The sequence below is a fragment of the Chiloscyllium punctatum genome, chromosome 14 (assembly GCF_047496795.1).
Source record: "Chiloscyllium punctatum isolate Juve2018m chromosome 14, sChiPun1.3, whole genome shotgun sequence".
Lineage (NCBI taxonomy): Eukaryota > Metazoa > Chordata > Chondrichthyes > Orectolobiformes > Hemiscylliidae > Chiloscyllium > Chiloscyllium punctatum.
In genome coordinates this window covers 84,370,806-84,392,981 of record NC_092752.1, presented here as the reverse complement: position 1 = coordinate 84,392,981, position 22,176 = coordinate 84,370,806, and positions in this window count along the sequence as shown.

Sequence of the window (22,176 nt, the reverse complement as noted above, 5' to 3'; positions counted from 1 at the left end):
AGAACATTGTACAATCATTGCCGAACATCCCCACTTCTGACCTTAAAATGGAGGGAAGGCAACTGATGAAGCGGTCATGAAGAGGTTTTCAGCCGAGGCCACTGCTTTTCCTGGAGCTGAGTTGACTGACCTTTTTCAACCATGTCCATCGTCCGACGTGCCAGGTATGATTCTAATCAGCGGGGAGTTTGCCCCGATATCCATTGATTCCAGTTTTGCCAAAGCCCCTTAATGCCACATTTGGTCGGAGGCAGCCTTGATGTAAAGGGCTATCACTCTCACCCCTCCTCTGGAATTCATCTCTTTTGTCCATGTTTGAACCACGGTAATGAGTTCAGGAGCTGAGTGGCCCTGAGGGAGCCCAACCTGGGCATCATTGACCAGCGTATTGCTGAGCAAGTGTTGCTTAAAAACACTGACTCCTTCCACCACTTTACTGATGATCGAGAGTAGACCGATGGGGTGGTATTTGGCCCGATTGGATTTGTTCTGCTTTTTATATATAGAAGATACTTGGGGTAATTTTCCATAAAATCGTGAAAAGCCATCGTTGTAACTGTATTGAAACAGTTTGGCTAAGGGAGTGGCAAGATATGGAGCTCAAGTTTTCAGTACTATTGCCAGAATGTTGTCAGATTATGGACCCTTTGGAATATCCAGTATCTCCAATCATTTCTGGATATCGCGTGGACTGAATCGAATCGGTTGATGACTGTTAACTGAATAGCTGCAGACCACTGGAGGGGGCTGAAATGCATCATCCACTCAGCATTTCTGACTGAAGATTGTTGCGAATGCATCAGCCTTATCTTATACACTGAAGTGCTGGGCTCTTCCATCATGGAGGAAGGGGTTATTTGTGGAAGATCTTCCTCCAGTGAACTGTTTAATTGTCCCCAACGTTTCTCGACTAGATGTCAAAGGCCTGCAGAGCTTAGATCTGATCCTTTGCTTGTGGGATGACTTAGCTCTGTCCATCACTTACTGCTTATGCTGTTTGGCACACAAATAGTCCTGATTGGTGGCTTCATCAGGCTGACACCTCACTTTCAGGTTTGCCTGGTACTGCTCCTGCCATCCTACACACTCCATTGAACCAATGTTGATCCTCTGGATTGATGGTAATTGTTGCGAGGGGGATATGCCAGATCATGAGTATGTGTGGCTGTCCAATTCTGCTGCTATTCATGATCCACAGCACCTTCTGGATACCTAGACTTGAGCTTCTAGATCTGTTCGAATTCTGCCCTATTTAGCACCGTGATAGTACCACCCAAAATGGTGGAGGCTATTCTCAATGTGAAGGTGTGACTTTGTCTCCACAATGACTATGCGGTGGGTGCTCGTACCGATCCTGTCATGGACAGATACTTCTGCAACTGGCAGCTTAGTAAGGCTGTGGTCAAACATGTATTTTCCTTTTGTTGGTTCCTTCACCACCTGCCGCAGAGCCGGTCTAGCAGTTATATCCTTTAGGACCCAGCCAGCTCGATCAGTATTGCTGTAGCTCAGATACGCTTGGAGGTGGACACTGAAATCCTCCACCCAGAGTACATCTTGCATCCGTGCTACCCTCAGTGCTTCCTCCAAGTGTTGATCAACATAGAGGAGTACTAATTCATCAGTTGAGAGACGCTGGTACATGATAATCAGCAGGGGTTTTCTTTCCCATGCGTAAACTAACGCCATGAGACTTCATGGGATACGGAGTCACTGTTGAGGACTCCCAGAGCAATTCACTTCCAGCTGTGCCCCCACTCCTGCTGTGTCTGTCCTGCTGATGAGACAAGAGATATCCAGGGAAGATGATGGGGTGTCTGGGATATCGTCATACTCACATAATCAGATCTTACAGACAATGTCAAGCTGTTGCTTCACGAGTCTGCTTCTTTCAATTCACTATTTTCTGCCAGCTGTCCCATTCTAGAAACATGTCCACATATTATCCCCAATCCACTAATATTTAGACCATAAGACCATAAGACATAGGAGCGGAAGTAAGGCCATTCAGCCCATCAAGTCCACTCCGCCATTTAATCATGGCTGATGGGCATTTAAACTCTACTTACCCGCATTCTCCCCGTAGCCCTTAATTCCTTGTGACATCAAGAATTTATCAATCTCTGCCTTGAAGACATTTAGCGTCCAGCCTCCACTGCACTCTGTGGCAATGAATTCCACAGGCCCATCACTCTCTGGCTGAAGAAATGTCTCTGCATTTCTGTTCTGTATTGACCCCCTCTGATTCTAAGGCTGTACCCATGGGTCCTCGTCTCCACGACTAACAGAAACAATTTCCGACGTTCACCTTTTCCAAGTCATGTATTATCTTGTAAGTTTCTATTAGATCTCCCCTTAACTTCTAACCTCCAATGAATACAATCCCAGGATCCTCAGCCGTTCCTCACATGTTAGACTTACCATTCCAGGGATCATCCGTGTGAATCTCTGCGAGCACGCTCCAGTGGCAGTATGTCCCTCCTGAGGTGTGGGGCCCAAAACTGGACACAGTACTCCAAATGGGGCCTAACCAGAGCTTTATAACGTCTCAGTAGCACATCGCTGCTTTTATATTCCAACCCTCTTGAGATAAATGACAACATTGCATTCACTTTCTTAATCACGGACTCAAGCTGCATGTTTACCTTTAGAGAATCCTCAACTAGCACTCCCAGATCCCTTTGTACTTTGGCTTTATGAATTTTCTCACTGTTTAGAAAGTAGTCCATGCTTGTATTCTTTTTTCCAAAGTGCAAGACCTCACATTTGCTCACATTGAATTCCATCAGCCATTTCCTGGACCACTCTCCCAAACTGTCTCGATCCTTTTGCAGTCTCCCCACTTCCTCAGAACTACCTGCCTGTCGACCTAACATTGTATCATTGGCAAACTTCGCTAGAATGCCCGCAGTCCCTTCATCCAGATCATTAATATATTACGTAAACAGCTGCGGCCCCAACACTGAACACTGCGGGACACCGCTTGTCACCGGCTGCCATTCTGAAAAAGAACCTCTTATTCCAACTCTCTGCCTTCTGTCAGACAGCCAATCCTCAATCCATGTCAGTAACTCATCTTGAACACCATGCCCCCTCACCTTACTCAGCAGCCTCCCGTGTGGCAGCTTATTAACGGACTTTTGGAAGTCTAGAGAGACCACATCCACTGGGTTTACCTGGTCTAACCCACTTGTCACCCCTTCCAAGAATTCCAACAGGTTTGTCAGGCACGACCTCCTCTTACAAAATCCATGTTAATTTGTTCCTTTCCGACCCTGATCTTACAAGAATTAATCCTTAACGATGGATTCTAGAATTTTACCAACAACCGAGGTTAGGCTAATTGGCCTATAATTTTCCATGGAGAAAGTGAGGACTGCAGATACTGGAGATCAGAGCTGAAAATGTGTTGCTTGAAAAGCGCAACAGGTCAGTCAGCATCCAAGGAGCAGGAGAATCGACGTTTCGGGCATGAGACTGAAGAAGGGCTTATACCCGAAACGTTGATTCTCCTGCTCCTTGGATGCTGCTAAAGTTTTCCATCTTTTGTCTTGATCCTTTCTTGAACAAGGGGTAACAACAGCGATCTTCCAATCATGCGGGACTTTCCCTGACTCCAGTGACTTTTGAAAGATCTCAACCAATGCCTCCGCTAATTCTTCAGCCACCTCCCTCAGAACTCTCGGATGGAGCCCAACGGGGCAAGGAGATTTATCAATTTTAAGACCTTTTCGCTTTTCTAGCACTTCCTCTTTTGTAACGGCAACCATATTTAACTCAACCCCCTGACTCCCATTAATTGTTGGGATATTGCTCATGTCTTTCACTGTGAAGACTGACGCAAAGTGCTTATTAAATTCTCCTGCTATTTCCTTATCTCCCATCACGAGGCTTCCAGCATTAGTTTGAAGTGGCCCAATGTCTACTTTTGCCTGTCGTTTGTTTCTTAAGTATTCAAAGAAACTTTTACTATCATTTCTAATACTTCTGGCTAGCCTACCTTCATATGTGATCCTCTCCTTCCTTATTTCTCTCTTTGTTATCCTCCGTTTGTTTTTGTAGCTTTCCCAATCTTCTGATTTCCCAGTGCTCTTGGCCACGTTATAGGATCTCTCTTTTTCTCTGATACATTTCCTGACTTCCTTTGTCGGCCATGGCTGTCTAATCCCTCCCCGGATAATCTTTCTTTAATGGGGATGAACCTCTGTACTGTGTCCTCAATTATACCCACAAACTCCTGCCATTTTTGCTGTACTGTCTTCCCCGCTAGGCTCTGCTTCCAGTTGATTTTGGTCAGTTCCTCTCTCATGCCCTCATAATTACCTTTATTTAACTGTAACACCATTACATCCGATTTTGCCTTCTCTCTTTCAAACTGCAGACTGAACTCTCCCATATTATGATCGCTGCTTCCTAAGTGTTCCCTTACTTTAAGATATTTTATAAAGTCTGGTTCATTACACAGCACTAGGTCCAGAATAGCCTGATCCCTGTGGGCTCCATGACAAGCTATTCCAAAAAGCCATCCTGCAAGCATTCTATGAATTACCTTTCTTTAGATCCACTGGCAACATTATTTACCCAGTCCACCTGCATATTGAAGTCCCCCATGATCACCGTGACCTTGCCTTTCCGACGTGCCTTCTCTATTTCCTGGTTCATGTTGCGCCCCTGGTCCTGACCACTGTTCGGAGGTCTATACATAACTCCCATTATGGTTTTTTTGCCTTTGTCATTCCTCAATTCCACCCACACAGACACCACATCATTCGACCCTATGTCATTCAGTGCCATAGATTTAATTTTGTTCTTAACTAACAAGGCAAACCCGCCTCCTCTGCCGACCTCCCTGTCTTTTCGATAAGTTGTAAATCCTTGGATGTTTAACAGCCAGTCCTGAACCCCCTGCAAGCACGTCTCTGTGATGCCGACCGCATCATAATCATTCTCGATGAACTGTGCCATTAGTTCATCTACTTTGTTACGAATGCTACGAGCATTCAGGTAAAAGTGCCTTAATGCTAACTTTCTGATCATTAGAGATATTGGAAGTCATAAGATGTCCTAAGTTATCCTTCCTTTTTGCAGCATTTCTAGTCTGCCTCAAGCAGAAATTCACCGGTACACATGCTATCCTGCTGCTTATCTTTCCATTTAACTCCATACTCCCTGTCGCTTTCACTTTCCCTTCGCCCCAATTCAGAAGTTTGAAGTCCTACTGACCACCCTTTTTATCCTCTTCGCTAGAATATTGGTACCAGATCGGTTCAGGTGGAGACGGTTCCAACGATACAGATCCCGCTCGGTCCAAAACTGATGCCAATGCCCCATGAAGTGGAATCCCTCTTTGTCACTTCAATCCCTTAGCAATGTGTTTACTGCCCTAATTTTCTTATCCCTATGCCAATTGGCACGTGGTTCCGGCAGTAATCCAGAGATTATGACCCTTGAGGACCTGTACTTCAATTTCCTTCCTAGTGCTTGATCATCCCCAAACAGGTCCTCCACCCCAGCATTGCCTATGTTGTTAGTCCCAACGTGGACCACAACAACTGGATCCTCCCCCTCCCGCTCCAACCGCCTTTCAAGCCAGTCGGAGATGTCCTACACCCGCAGATATCCCGCAGTTTGATTTTGCAATCTGGGCTTGGAGTTTTACCCAAGTTTTTCTGAAAATCAACATGTTTTACATCCACTGCTTCTCTTTCATTTGTCTCTCAGTCTGTTTCTCAAACATAATTCCCATTTCATAAATCTATGTTAGTGTTGTCTATGACCATTACTTTCAGCCCTAATAATTTTTCCTAAACCATTTACTTACTATGTTCTATGTTCCATGTACTCTACTATTTTACCACAGGAAGATGCAGATGGAATGGTCAGATGGGCTTGGTTTTCCTTGTATTGTTTGAAAGTTCTGTGAAGACAGATCTGCAGTAGTGGCTTCATAGTTCTGTCATTTCCCTGTTCCCCATTCTCCATTCTCTGGTTTCAAACTATAAGGAAACTGCACTTGTTTTCTCATGTTTCTCACATTGATATGATTTAACAAGTTATTACAGTTCATTCTTATAACCCTTGTGAATATAGTTTTCAGCAACCCATCAAATCCTGCCTTAAACTGCTCAATGATTGACCTTCCACAACATTCACTCACAGGAGCATAGACTCTGTGCCAATAGAAGTACAGCACGATCTATATTAGTCTCACTTTCCTACAGCAGGCCCATAGCCTGGAATGATGTGACACTTGCAACTGCTTATCAAAGTACTTTTTAACGATTGTGAGGTTATCCGTGATAATTCCCCTCTCAGGAAGTAATCACAGAACCCAACATCCTCTAGGTGAAAAAAATATTGAAATCCTCTCTGAACCTCAAACTCTTCACTTTAAAAGCGAGCTCCTTTGTTCTTGACCCTCTCACTAAAAGGAACAGCTGCTGTCTATCCACCCTGTCCGTGTCTTCCTCATAATCTTATCCTCCTGAATCACGGACCCCTCAGCTTTCTCTGCTCCAAAGCAAAAAAACCGGGCGTATCCAGCCTCTCTCCATAGCTGATATGTTCCATCCCAAGGAACATCCTGGTGAATCACGTGTGCACAATCACATCCTTCCTGGACTGTGGCTCCCAGAACTACACACAGTACTCCAGTTTGGCTGAACCAAAACCCTGTATTGCTGTTATAATCCATGCCCTCATTCGGAAACACAACACCCAAGTTCAAATTCTTAACTAGTCCATTAATCTGTTCAGTCACATTCAGGAATGTGTGGAGAAGCACACATTGAGGTTCCCAGGGTGCTGCCATTCATTGAGTCCTCCCCTGACCGGTTCCTTCTCCCAAAGTGCATCACCTCATCTTTATCAGGGTTACATTCTATCTGCCATTGAGCTGCCCATCTGACCATTCCATCTGCATCTTCCTGTAACTTAAGGCCTTCCTCCTCACTGCTAAACACTCAGGCAATCTTTATGTCAAACATACACTTACTTATCACATCTCCCCCACTCGCCACCTAGACCCCTCCACATTCAGATCTATATTTTGTTATGAATAACACAAACAGTAAGGGACACAGCACTGATGCCTGTGGTACACCAGGGGACATTGGTCTCCAGTCACACAAACAGCCTTCTCCCACCACACTCTGCCTCCTGCTACTAAGACAATTTTTGTTGTAACGTGTCAAGTTTTGCTTCATATTGTGAGATATTACTTTATTTTTCAGTTTCCCAGGTGGAAATTTGTCAAAGGCCTTCCTAAAAAACAAAACAATCGACTTCCTCAAACTAATTCAATCAAACGCATTGGATATGACTTCCTTCTGATAAAGTCATAATGATTATCCCTGATCAAACCTTGCGAATCTGATTGGAGTTCGATTTTCTCCTTCACTATTTTCTCCAGTAGTTTCCTTAACAGTGATCTAATACTCACTCGTCTATAGTTCCCTGGTCTATCTCTCCCACCCGAACTGCGAAGTGGAATCGGTATTAGCAGTTCTCCAGTTTTCTGGCACCTCCCCTATGGTCAGATTCTAATTAAAATATTCATTCAGGGTCTTTCGTCCCTTGACCCCAACAGCCGCCTGTGATACAACACATTCAGACATGGAGATTGGTCCAATGCAAATGGTGCACGATGCAAATGGTGCACGACCTCTTCTATACTCCAATTACATTCACAGGAATGTAAACCAAATTTTTACTTTCTAATTTGCATATAATCTTCCCAATACCTCTCGCTTTAACTTTTCTTATGAGCTTACTGTGTGAGTTCTTTGAAAAAAAGGCTCATGAATATCCAACTATTCGTTATACACTTGTTCTTCATTGCCTATGTCCACAAGAATGATCTTCAAACCATTCCAAAACAATGTTTGCAACTTCTGGTTTTCCTTCCATCGATCCATTCTCACACTTCCCGGTTATATTATTACCTTCTATATATCTTTTAGCACGTTCTTTGTTATCGGGTTCAACAGATACCCGACTGCGGATGACAAGATAACTGGTCTGTAGTTCACCACTCTTCATAATCATCCTTTCTTAAACTGTTGGATAATATTTATAACCTTTGCCTTATCCAGATTGGCTAAATGCCTTTCGGGAATGTGTCAGAAAATAAAGTGAAAATCCGCGATGCAATCAACATATCTATCGCTACTTCCTCTGAAATTCTTGTATGAAGTACAACTAGTCTGTCTGATTTATAAATACTCAATCCAGCTTTTTTTTCCAAAGATAATCTCAGCATTGATAAGAATGGTCTTAGCCTTTACTTCCATAAGTCCCATGATCACTTGGTATTTCTGGAAGAATTTCAGGACATTCTTCCATGAAGATAGACACAAAGAAACTGTTTCTTTTCCCTGCGATTTCTCTGTTCTCTGCAATAAATTATCTTGAACGCGCACCAACTCTTCCACATTTGACCTTGTTTTTATTTTTATTTCATACATTGATAGACGCTTTTTAGCAGTCTTCATGTTTTTCTTCTGTTTGCACGCTTTTTCTCTTTTTGATTTTCTTCTCAGTTTCTTGGTCATCCTTTGCTGGGTCCTACATTTCTCTGAATCCACTGGCTTACGGCAACACTTGGCATTTTTCTAAGCTGCCTCCTTTCATCTAATAGGTAGATGAAGGTGGGTTTGAAAGTGATAGTCGGAGAGGAGGGTGGACCCGATTGATAGGAAGGAGGGTGGACACATACGAATATTCAAAAGGGCGGTGCTGACTTGGAAGGTTGGACTGAGATAAGGTGGGATTAGGGGAAATGGAAAATGGTGAAATCCACTATGATCCCCTGTGGTTGGAGGGTCCCGAGGCAGATGAGAAGGCTTTCTTCCTCCAGGCTTCTGGTGGCTCTGGTTTGGGGATGGAGCAGGTCTAGGACTCTCATGTCCTTGGCAGAGTGGGAAAGGAAGTTAAAGTGCTCAGCCAGAAGGCGTTGGAGTTGTTCAATGTGGCTGTCCCAGAGATGTTCTCTGAAATGATCTACAAGTTGACCTCCTGCCTCGCCGATGGAGTGAAGACCACATTGGGTTTAATGGATGCAGTAGATGAGGCATTCTGTCTCCCTTCATCACCTATTACTTTCAACCCCACCTTCATCTACCAATCGCTATCCCTGCTAACCTCCCCCGCAACACCCCCTTCTCATTTATCTCTCAGCCCCCTTGGCCCATAAGCTTCATTCCTGATGAAGGGCTTATGCCCCAAACATCGATTCATCTGCTCTTCGTATGCTGCCTGACTGTGCTTTTCCAGCACCACAGTCTTGGACTCTGATCTCCAGCATCTGTATTCCCCACTTTCTCCTCACACCTTCATGGCTTGCATGATACAGATTTATAACGGTTACTTCAAATAAAACAAAAACTGCCGTGTACTCCAACAGCATAAAAGAAAACCAGTACATTGTGGTCACTGATCCCAAAAGGTCCTTTCCAGCAAAATTTTCAATTAGCTCTTCTGATCACTCAACACCAATTCCTAAATAACCTGATCTCGAGCTCAGTGCTCAACATAATGTTCATGTAAACCATCTCACACGTGGTCATGAAATCTATTTTTTCCCAGCATTAGCATTCAATTGGGTTAACACAGTTTAGATATAACTTAAACAGTACATTATTACTGCAGTACCCACAAATGTGTATGTCTCATTTCCTGTTTTATAACATGTCCAGCATTTGTATTGCAGCTTTCACTTTGATATAAAACTCCCATCAATGTTTGCTCCTCCTTGCTGTTTTTGCACTCCACCTTACTAGATTCTGGGGCTCTGGGGAGATGAATGGTAGAGATCATATCGCCACATCATTTATGATCTTCTCAAATTTAATTTCTCCAGATCTCCCGTTATGCTGATGGATTAGAGAAGGACAATGATCTTTCAACAATGCTCTGTATTCCCCCAGACAGCTGAGACTGCTCTAACCTGGGTGGGAACTTTACAGCAGGCTGGTAAAGTGTGGCTGCTGCTGTACAGGGTCTTAGTGAGATCGCATCTGAAGTAGTGTGTACAGATTTAATCTCTTCAATGAAGAAAGGATATTGTTATATTGGAAGCAGCTCAGAGATGGTTCCCTCAACTGATTCCTGCAATGAAGGTGCTCGCTTATAACGAAAGGATGAGTAGGTTGACCCAGTAGCCATTGGAGTTTACAAAAATTAAAGATTATTTGAACACAGATGACGGAAGAAGTCAACAAGTGAAGCGAATTACACAGATAGTGGAGGAATCCATTCTCTTCTCCAGCCTGTTACACAGGAACAACAGGAGGATATTCAGGCCTTCAACCTTGTTACACCAAAACAGGACGAGTCTATTCAGTCCCTGGAGCCTGACATACATTTACAGAAGGGGGCCAATCAGCCAGTCGAGCCTATAACAGTAGGTCATGCTGCACCAGTATCCTGTTAAACAGCAACAGGATCAGTCAATTCAGCCTCCTCAAGTCTGTAAAATAGGAACTTGAACAGGTCACACAGTGACTGGAGATTGTTACACTGGGATAATAGGAGGCCATTCAGACACACCGAGCCTATTACAAGGGATTTGGCTAAGGATAAAAACTATCTGAGACTTCTTTCATGAGAAAGGAAGACGTAATTTAGACACGTGATTGTTATATGGGAAGAAGAGAAGACAAATCACTCCCTCGGTCCCATCTCTGGGATACATGAGGAGACCGTTCAGTATTTCCATCTGTTATGGAGAAGTATGAGAAGACCCGTCAGCCTCTCGAAATGTTAGACAGCAACAGGAAGATTTCATAATCTCCCAATCCCCTAAAGTATAAACAGCAGGAGGTCATTCTGGCCTTCCCATGACAACATGGGAACACCGGAAAGATGTCAGCTCATCGAGTTTGTACACCAGCAGGATGATGAGTCCATTCAACCACATATGGCTCTTACACAGCATTTGGAGCAGATCTCTTATACAAGAATTCAAAGAAAATGTAAAGGTTTTTGAAAGGGAAGAACTTGTAATAATGGTATACATTAGGGACTAAAGTGTAACAATAAACTATTGTAATTTAAGGCAAATTGTTAGAATCCATTGTTCAGGACATTTGCAAAGTTAAACCACAATCCGTTATAGTCAACGTGGTTTTACGAAGGCTAAATTGCGTTTGAATTGTTTGCTTGAGTTATTTGAAGATGTCACAAACAAGGTGGATCGTGGGAATCCTGGAGATGAATCATACCTGGTCTTCCTGAAGGCATCGGATATGTCGCTTCTCCAAAGAGTAAATGGTAAGATCAGACAACATGGGTTTAGGAGTATTTTATTCGCTTGGATGGAGGATTGGTTAACCACAAAATGGAGTCAGATGGAATAAATGTGTCATTTTCTTTTGGCAAATACAATTTGTGGGGTGCCATTGATTTCAGTACTCATGTCTCATATATTTGCGATCGATGGTATTACTGTACTCGGTTGATGGGATAGAAAATGCGATGCCACATTTTCAGATGACACTAGCATTGGTAGGAAATTACTTCGCAATGATGATGCAAGAGATTTAAAACTATATGGATAGGTTGAGCGAATTGGCCAACATTTGGCAGGAAACTTAAAGTGAACAAATATGGGGCTATTCAAGTTGGCCACTATAATATAAAGCCAAATTATTATCTAAATGGACAGAAATTTCAAAGTGTTTAGGTGCAGAGGGATCTGGGTGTCTGCTTGCATATCACAGAAAACCTGCCTGTGGGTACTGTAAGTAATGAGAAATGCAAGCCTAATTTCAGTGTTTATTTATAAAAGGATAGAGTAGAAAGGTGGGGAGTGTTGGTGTAGCTATGTAAGGCATTAGTGAGGCAGTAACTGGAGTACAGTTTGGGTGTCCTGCAGAATGAGGTATTTCCATTGGAGGCAATTCAGAAGAGCTTCATCAGATTGATTCCATATTGAAGTGTTTGTCTTATGAAGAGAAATTGAGCAGTTTAGGCTTTTACTCTCGAGTTTTTAAGAATGAAAGGAGATCTCATTGAGGTCTGTAAAATGCTAAAAGTAGTTGAATGTGTAGATGTGGAGTGGATTTTTTTTCATGTGGCGCAATCTACAAAAGAGGCTGGAGTTTTAGGATTGAGAGATAGCAGGATAGCACAAAGATATATCAAATACAGATCCTTCCAGCAGTTTTCCAATCCAGGAGGAAACAACATCAACAGAGATCTCAGAGAAAAGCAGCTGGGGATCATATATTGAAACTTCAAACACTTTTGGGATCCCCAGCAGCTTCTGAATGCTTCAGCTAAAAACAAAATGAGAAACCCTCGTCTGGGAGAGCTGGCCACTGCCCTTCCATTGTTACCACTGTTTTAATGAAACCTAAAATCTAAGTTATTTACTTAAACTGTTTTCAGACAGCAGCTCTGCACCTCTGCCTTTAAAACCTCCCTTCAAAAAAAACCCAAGAGAAAATAACCCTTTTACAGTGATAGTATTCTCACAACTCCATCTTTAATAGAATGATCTATCAATATACAAAAGTGGATTCAATTTAGACCACCTAATCTCCGTCTATTAGCAGACTGGAATGAATATGCTTTACATTTACTCTTAGCATACAAATGTTGACAACTAGTTTCGATTTCAGTCATTTTACTCCTGCCACAGAATGCCTTTGTCTTTCTTCATCCAAGTCCCCACAACGTGTCAAAACTTAGGTTTTCTCGCCCTGTCACCTGTATAATTTCAAACTGAATGGCAGCAATAATAAGCTCAATTGAAACAGACTGGTATTTTTCTCCCTCAACTTCTCCAAAAACTTTAAGGGGTCACAATCAGTGATAAAGATTTGTCTCATGTATGTTATTCGCAATTTAACTGCTGAAATGTTGTAACGCCAACACCAAGCTCAAGGCCTCCTTCGTCATTGTGGCATAAATCTGTTGGCGTTTCCACTGGACACTCCAACCAAACGTTACATAATGGAGCACTTCTCATCTCTCCAATAGTCCTTCTGAATGACATAGCTCCTCATGTCTCAGCATAACAGAGTTACATACTTCTGTACCTCTTAATGCTCTAACCTCTTTACCTGCTACTCCTGGCCTATGCCAGTAAACCTTACTCTCACAGGTATATGTTTTAAATAAGATCTCGCACAATCTTCTCAATCTCTCACAGAAACCAAACTTTGATTTCTGAACTCAATCATCATCATCAGACATTTCAGCGTCTAACCTTGCCATTGTTACTCTCTGCTCTTCCACACGAGTTCTCACGACTGCAGGAAGTCAATTGTTGAACTTCTCCAAAAAAGAATCTCTCTAAGAGTGCCATAGGTTTGTTCTGTTTTTAATACCCTTACCCACCTTTCAAAATGACTTTGTTTGACCCTTTCAAACTCAACGTGCGTTTAACCAGTGAACCTTTTTTAGATGTTGTCTATTGGCCTCTGGCCCAAGCTCATATGGATTTCAGATGGCTTTCTTCACCACCCCATATTGGCCAGATTCCTCCTCCGATAGGGATTCAAATACCTATCAGCTTTGTTTTGATCAACTAAATCCACATGGTCACTGGGCACTGCATTTGCTTAGCCAAATTCTCAAATGAAATTCAAAAGGCTTCCCATTCTTCTCATCAAATGTAGATAATGCCTGGATGTAGTTAAACAGAACCCCATTAGGCCATTGCTTACAATAGGGTTGCTCAACCTCACTATCCTCCTCATCCTGCCGACCTGCTACCTTCATCACCGCCCTCTATGTCAACTTTCCTCTCTAATTGCTAACATTTTAAATTGAAACTCTCTGCTTTTCTTCTGTCCTTCCTCTCTTTCTTCTTCATTTCCTTTTCTTTTATTTCTACTTTTCATCATAAGTCAAACTGTTTCAATTCCTTCTCATGTTCAAAGTGCCTCATTTGAAATTCAATTCCAGGTATTTCCAAAGAGTCTAATGGCAGTTCTACCAAGTGTAATTGCCGAGCTATAGCTGTAAGTATCTCTCATTTTTTCACAGACAAAAGCAAAACCCAACTCCAGCTTGTCTGTCAATTCCTACAGCTTTGCCTTCATTACCTTTTGTAAAACCCCCAACTTTACTTCTTCCACACCCAGAGAACTCTTAGTGACTGAAAGAGTCTTTATACACAAAACACTGTTTAAACCAACCGAATTCAACATCCGCAACAAATGACACTAACAACTGCCATACACGACCTTTGAACCCAATAGTCTCCCGGTGCATACTCTCCAGTTTCTACATGAGCTTATTCTGGATTCTCTGGTTTCCTCCCACAATCCAAAGATGTGCATGTCAGGTGAATTGGCCATGCTAAATTGTTCATAGTTTTCAGGGATATGTGGGTTATGTGCCTTAGTCGGGGTAAATGTGTAATAATAGGGTAGAGGAATGGGTTACTCCTCGGAGGGTCGGTGTGGACTTGTTGGGTCGAATGGCCTGTTTGCACACTGGAGGGATTGTTATTCTAAACCCAATATGGTATTATCGATATAGAACCAGACAAGAGTCCCCAGTTTGCTACAGACCAACCAGACTGCCTCAAACTAGTTTAAGAGGGTAGCTTGGATGCCAAACCTTTATTATTTTAAAGGTAGATGTGAAATGGTGTTCCAAATGTGATGCTACTAGTCAAACCTCTCACCATTAAGTAAAACACAATATATTTAAAGACTCTAATGAAAATCCATTCGAAATGAAGAGGAATTTAGAATAATTTAACTATTGAAAACCTGAACTGAATAATGGATACAGTACCTTCTACAGATGAACTGTTACAATATACTAACATCCCATAAACACACACATTTGCATAAAGGAACATTCAGGCAGACATTCTTGCATACAGTTCTCCAATTGAGGAGGAATCAGCATCAAGTCAGGTTTCAGACAGAGTAGCAGCTGGGGATAACTTACTAGGCCGTTGTTACTACTATTTATTAAAAACCCTAAAAGCGTCGTATGTTATTTACTTTAGCCGTTTTCAGTAGGCAGTTTGGCCTTTAAGATCTCTTATCTTAAAGGAGAAAAAAGGAGAAAATCACTTTTTTTTTAAAGTGACAGCATTGTCACACAATTTAGATGCCTGGTCCTTTACTCTCCGGGGTTCCTCGTGCTACTGATCACAAGGTCACCTGAGAGGGACAAATTCAGGTACAGACCAAGTTACAAGGATGTATCTCATAAATTCTGAAACACCCCTGTCCGTGGACCATCACGTGGGACATACTGGGAAGTGAACAACAGCCTGACACACACCACTTCACTGTTTCTCAGCTTCACAATGCCAGCACTCCATACACTAGGGAGCCAAAAGCAAAGGCCAGGGAAAGATACAGAGGGACAGAAAGATTCACATTAAAGACAGAAACAGGCAGTTAATTAACTGAAAAATGTTGTGGAAATATGGAGAAAAAGACAGGGCAGTGGGACTAACTGGAGAAGTGAGATCTTCGAGAGAAAACTTACAAGAATGACAACATTGAATAAAGGCATTGTCAGATCAGCTGAAATGGTTTGTTACATCAAATTCTGAATCTACATCACAGAACACCACAAACAACATAAACTGGGACAAGATGACAGCCCAGCATGGAGGACTGTGCAGAGCATGCTAGTGTGTTGCTCAGTAAACTGCACTATCTGCCCAGCGTAGAGAGTATTGCAAACTTTACTCTCATATGCTAACTATCCTCGCATCAGATTACTGCCGACAATGGGAAGATTTGCTGTGTGCGTGTGTTCATCTGAAACTGAGGGAGAGTGCGTGTGTATGTGCGATTGGCGTGGTTGAATGCGAAACTCATTGTTTGAGAAGGAACGCACATGGTGGAAATTATTTCAAATAAGAACAACTGGCAGGCTTTTTGTTAATCGACAGAGAGAGAACGAGAGAATTTTCATGGCCAGATGAGGTAAAGTGTTTGAGAATGTTAAAATAAAGGCATTGCCAGACACTATAGCAATATACATCGGCGTGCACATAAATGACAGATGGATGTGAGTTTGGTGTGAGGTCGAATCAAATTTGCTTCGGCAGCTTTGTATCCGGGACCGTTAGCAGCAGATTATTAACTTTATTAAGACTGTATTTCATAGCTCAAGGTTCAAACAGCAGATGGACTAAACCAGTGAGATATATTCTGGAGTGGTGAGTATTTAAAGTTAGAAATGGTCAGGGTATGGTGTCAAGAATCAGCTCATGGTCAAATGGATCTCCACAGTTGTGACTTGTCTGCTTCAGCAGCAGATATTGGCCAGGGAGGGGATGGAAAGAGTGGAAGGAATTGAAGTTTGTAACCAGAACAGTAGAGAGTGACCTCTATGCTCTTTCTATGTAAATAACAAAGGCAATGATACAGTAAATTGTAGTTCGCAGCTGGAACTGCGTAGGTCAACATAGAGACCCATGAGTAACAATGCCAGAGCAGAGAGGGAGACAGTAATTGAACACATTCATTGATGTAGTTATTAGTAGTCTGTAGAGTGAATATATGGATTGAAAGTTTTAACAGGAAATTTAACAGTGACAAGAAGTGTAGACTATATGAAAGAACAGTAATACAGTCATAACCGGTTTATAGAAAAAAAATCTGGTCAGTGACACTTACCAGGAACACCTACGATTGCCAGGAAAGGATAATAAAAATCTCAAATAATGAGAAGAGCGTAATAGATCCGCAATGATAATGACCAGCAATAAAATGCAGAAAGATACCATACATAATAAACTCCTGTCTATGGTTGGAACATGCCAGTGCAATGTTCCCAGATTCTGAGACATTTTTGGAACATTCCAGTCTAATGTTCTCAGATTCTGATCTCTCCTTCCCCTCTCTCCAAATCTGCTGATCCCTGTCAGTGCTGTGATGCTCTGATCATGTTATGGGATAACACATTGAACGGCACACATTTATCATTTAAATATGGAAACCTTCCACTGGAATAATTAGAATCCATTGAGTTTAGCATTAATCACAGTCACTGAACAAACTCTGGGAAACCAGTTGTCAAAGGCTACGACAACGGATGAATGGGCACCACACAACAATCAACAGACTGGAGGGTTCCCTCCCAGTTGGGGAACACTTCAGTGGTCCAGGACCTTCAACCTCGGACTTTCTGGTGACCATCCTCCAAGGCGGACTTCAGGACAGGCAGCAGTGAAAGGTGCCCGAGCAGAGGCTGATAGCTAATTTTGATGCACATAGGGAGGGCTTCAACCGGGACCTTGGGTTCATGTCACATTAGAGGTGACCACCATTGCACTATACACACACAGGCACTCCTGTACACACACATACATACGGACACACATGTACACAGACACGCACACAGACACTCACATGCACCCTCACAGACACACACACTCCCACAATCACACAGTCATCCTCTCAGAGACTTAGACCATTCTACACTCATGCACACACATATACACTCTCTCTCACAGACATTTTCAATACCTCACCCCAGACATGCACACACACTCCCACACTCACACATGTACCCCCTCACAGACTTAAGACACTCCACATCACTACATACACATGTACATTCTCTCTCACACTCACAAACCCGCCAATCCAGACAGACACAGACACACACACACACACAAACCGACAAAGACCCACATGCACACATATATTTTGTGGGATGAATTTGTACTTGCAGAGTTGTACTTGAAATTTGTTCAAAAATTTCGTGAATTCATGTAAAACCCTGAGCTCAAAAACTGCATGGAGTCATGTAAAACTCTGTTATGTCACTTTTCAGATTACAATCAATCTACACATCATGGCATAGACAGAGAACACAGAGGGCTAACACCTTCAACATATTGTCTAGCTAACACTCACTGTTACAGCTAACCCGAGAATGCAACATTTTATTTTTAGAAAAGGTTTCGTGATTTACACAAATAAAAGAAGTGAAACTATCATAGTATTCAAACAGATGAAAAACTCAACAGACAATCAAGGTATTTTTCAATGAATAATTTCAGTTACATCACACTGTAAATTTTTGCGATAAATTCTATGCCGTAGAATTGTGTCCTCCACTATCACCTGATGAAGGAGCGTCGCTCCGAAAGCTAGTGTGCTTCCAATTAAACCTGTTGGACTATAACCTGGTGTTGTGTAATTTTAACTATGTACATCCCAGTCCAAATCATGACTGAGCAAACAGGTTCAATTAACCAGTTCTACACATCACTTTTCATATAACTACACAAGAGAATATTTACTGGGTTTGGATGGAATGGATGAGGGTTTCTGAGGGATGGATCATAAATCTTCAAATCTTTTTTTAAACTTGGATATGAGCGAATTAACAGAACACTGCAGGGGTCTATATATGTTCCACTCTGTTTTTGAAAGAGGCTGTTATAAAATAACAGATCGGCTGCATAAAGAAAAATCGGGTGGGCAGGTTTCTAGATTCCTTATTGACCAGTGTGAGGCTACTCCTGGTTTTGAGTGCCCTTCTAGCAAATCCTTTCATAACCTTGAGACAGAACATTGAGACTGCTGCTCAGCAACAGGCCGAAGCAATTCTGTCCCTATGGACCTCTTACAGAGATATAATAGAAGGCCATTCAGCCCATATTAGCCTGTTGCTACTTGGAAAGGTGGTAATCTAGAATATTGGCACATTTTGTCAACAAGGAGAAAGTGAGGACTGCAGATGCTGGAGATCAGAGCTGAAAAATGTGTTGCTGGAAAAGCGCAGCAGATCAGGCAACATCCAAGCAGCAGGAAAATCGATGTTTTATGCTTTTCAAGCAACACATTTTTCAGCACATTTTGCCAACAGAATCATTCAAAACGAAAAGATATGTCGCTGCAGCTGTATGACGTGTTACTGAGGGGGCACCGGGAGTACATTGTGTTGGTTGTTTTTCTGTAACTGAGAAGGGATGGACCTCCATCAGATACAGTTTAATGGCTGCTCGTAATCCACGGGTTGCTGTCTCATTTAATGTCTCGGGTCTGTTACACAAGGACAGGAGAGGAGGCCATTCAACCTTTCCAGTCTATTACAGAGGGCCACGAGGAGCCCATTCAGCCTCTCGAGCCTGTTACAGAAGGGCAGGAAGTGTTTTGTTAACTTTCTGTTACGCATAAATATTAGTTTTAAATTAGTTGTGGAATAGGAATGACCTGATGTAAACGTTAAAGTTCTAACTTTGAATAAGACCAATTTTGTAAGTATTAGGCGAGCCCTGTGAAAGGCTGATTGGAATACCCTATTCACAGGTAAAGGGATGGTTGGAAAATGCAAGGCCATCAAAACTTGGTTTCAGAGTGTCCAGAGCCAACGTGTTCCTATTAGTGAGTTGGGCAAGGCTGGTGGGTGCAGGGAGTGCTGGATGGTTAGATATATTGATGTTATGGTCAAGGTAAGGAAGGAGGCATATGTCAGGTAAAGAGAGCTGAGATTAAGTGAATCCCGAGAGGTGTATAAGGGCAGCAAGTGTATAGTCAATGGGGAAATCGGGCCAGAAAAATGTGGACATGAGATGGCTTTAGGAATAGGGTTAACGAGGCATTGAAGAAATTCTACAAATCCTTTAATGTTAAAAGATTATCTCGGGAGAGAACAGAGCCCCTTAAAGATCAGTAAGACTACCTATGTGTGGAACCACAGGAGATTTGAGAAATATGAAACAAAACCTTCTCCTCAGTATGTAATGAGGAGGAGATTACAAGGGCGAGAGAATGAATAAATATATAGTGATACATTGAAAAGTGTCTATATTACAAGGAGGTGTTTGACATTTTAAAACACATAAAGGTGATCAAATCCCTGGGACCTGCTCAGTTGTATCCCAAATGTATGTGGGAAGCTAGGAAAGAAATTGGTCAGCATTTTGCTGATGCATTTGTATCATTGATTTCCACAGGTGAGGAGTCAAAAAACTGGAGGGCTGCTAAAATACTGCCATTATATAACAAAGTAAGGAAAAAAAAAAGGTAACCATAGATCGCTGAGCTTGACATCAATGGTGACTAAAGTGTTGGAGGGGATTTTGTGGGAAAGGATCTGTATGCATTGGGAAAGACAAGGACTGAAGAGGGCTTTGTACATTGGCGATCACGTCTCACTGACTCGGTGTAATCTTTTGACGAAGTGATGAAGATGATTGATGAAGGCAGAAGAGTGGATGTTGTCTTTATGGAATTCAGTAAGAAAACCAAAATGGTCTACATGGTAGACTGGTTAGCAAGGTTAGACTGGCTGGGATCCAGGGAGAACTCGCCATTAAGATCCAAAATTCTCTTGAATATTGGAGACAGGGCGTGACAGTGACATTTGTTCATTAAACCTGCAGACATGTGACCAGTGGCGTGCCGCAAAGATTAATAATGGGTCCACTGCCTTTTGTCACTTATACAAATCATTTGCATTTGAGTATATGAACTATGGTAAGTAAGGTTGTAGACAATTACAAATTTGTTGGTGTTGTCGACAGTGAAGAATGATCTCTAAGACTATAATGGGACCATGTTTCGGTGAACCGAGTGGCAGATAGAGTTTATTTTATTTAAATGTGAGGTGTTGCATTTTGGCAAGACAAATCAAGGCAAGGCATATAGGTAGGTTCCTGTGGAAAGCTGAAATTAAGGAGAACACCATAGAAATGATCGAATCCCTCCAGTTAGGAAACAGGCTTTTCGGCCCATCGAGGCCACACCGACCCTCTAAACAGTATCCCACTGGACAAACACCTGCCCTGTCCCTCTGAGCCTGCATTTCCCATGGGTAATCCACCTCCCCTACACATCCTTGGGTACGGTGCGCAATCTAGCATGGCCAATCTACTCTTACCTGTATAACCTTACAATGTCGGAGTAAAACATAACACCCGGAGGGAACTGACGCAGACACGGGGAGAATGTACAAACTCCACACAGCCAGTCATTCAAGGATAGAATTAAACCCAGGTCGCTGCGCTGTGAGGCAGCAAAGCTAGACAAGTTGTGCAGGTTCTCTGATCCTTGAAAGTGCTGTCACAGGTAGATAGCACAGTGATGAAGGCATTTGGTGATCTTCCCTTTATTGGTGTGTGCTTTGAGTCAAAGCATTTGCATGACATGTTAAATCTGTACAGGACATTAGTTTGGCCACTTTTGTAATATTGCCTTTAACTCTGGTCTCCCTGCTGTCAGAAAGGTGTTGTCAAACTTGAAAGGGTGCAGAAGAGATGTAAAGGAATGTTGCAGGTTTTGGAGGGTCAGAGTGACAGGGAGAGTTTGAATAGGCTTGGGCTATTTTCAAGTGTTGAGGCTGAGGGGTGACCTTAAAGAGGTTTATAAAATCATGAGCGGAATAGATCAGGTAAACAGTCAATTTCTTTTCCCAGGATAGACGTGTCCAAAATTAGAAAACAAAGGTTTAAGGTGAGAGGAGAAAGATACTAAAAAGGGACGTGAGGGACAACATTTTCACCAGAGACTGCTGTGTGTATGGATTGAACAGACAAAAGAGGTGTTGGAGGCAGGCACAATTACACTATTTAAAAGGCATTTGGATGGATACATGCATGGGAAGTGTGTAGAGGGAGATGGGCCAATTGCTGGCAAGGGGGACGAGATTAATTTAGGATATTTGGCGGTATGGATGACAAGACCGAACGATCTTTTTCCGTGCTGTACATCTCTGAGAGTCTATTGACTCTTCAGTGTATAACACGGGAACAGGAGGAGGCCATTCAGCATCTGAATTCTGCCAGTCGACTTGTTTGCTCCATTACTGAGAGTCAAAAACAGAAATACATCAGTCAGAGTTTGATGAAGTTCTACAGAAACAGAATGGCCTTTCATCAAGAAAAGCTGTAAAGAATGTGAAGAGGCCATTCAGTCCCTCACCTCCATTCCACAGGAGCAGCAGGTGAGCACAGAGCTATTGGAGCCTGTTACTCAGGAGCAGGGGGAGGACATCTACTTTCACAAACTTGGGATCAGGAGGGAGTCATTCAACTGCTTGAAACTGGGGCACAGAGACAGGAAACAGTCACTCAACTGTTCGAGACTGGGACACAGGAACAGGAGCCAGTTATTCAACTGCTCAAAACTGGGATACAGGGAAATCTGGAGGCAGGTGAGGCCCGAGGATCCTGTTACGCAGAAACAGGAGGAGGTGACTCAGTCCCCACCAGTATGGGACACTGGGAGAGAA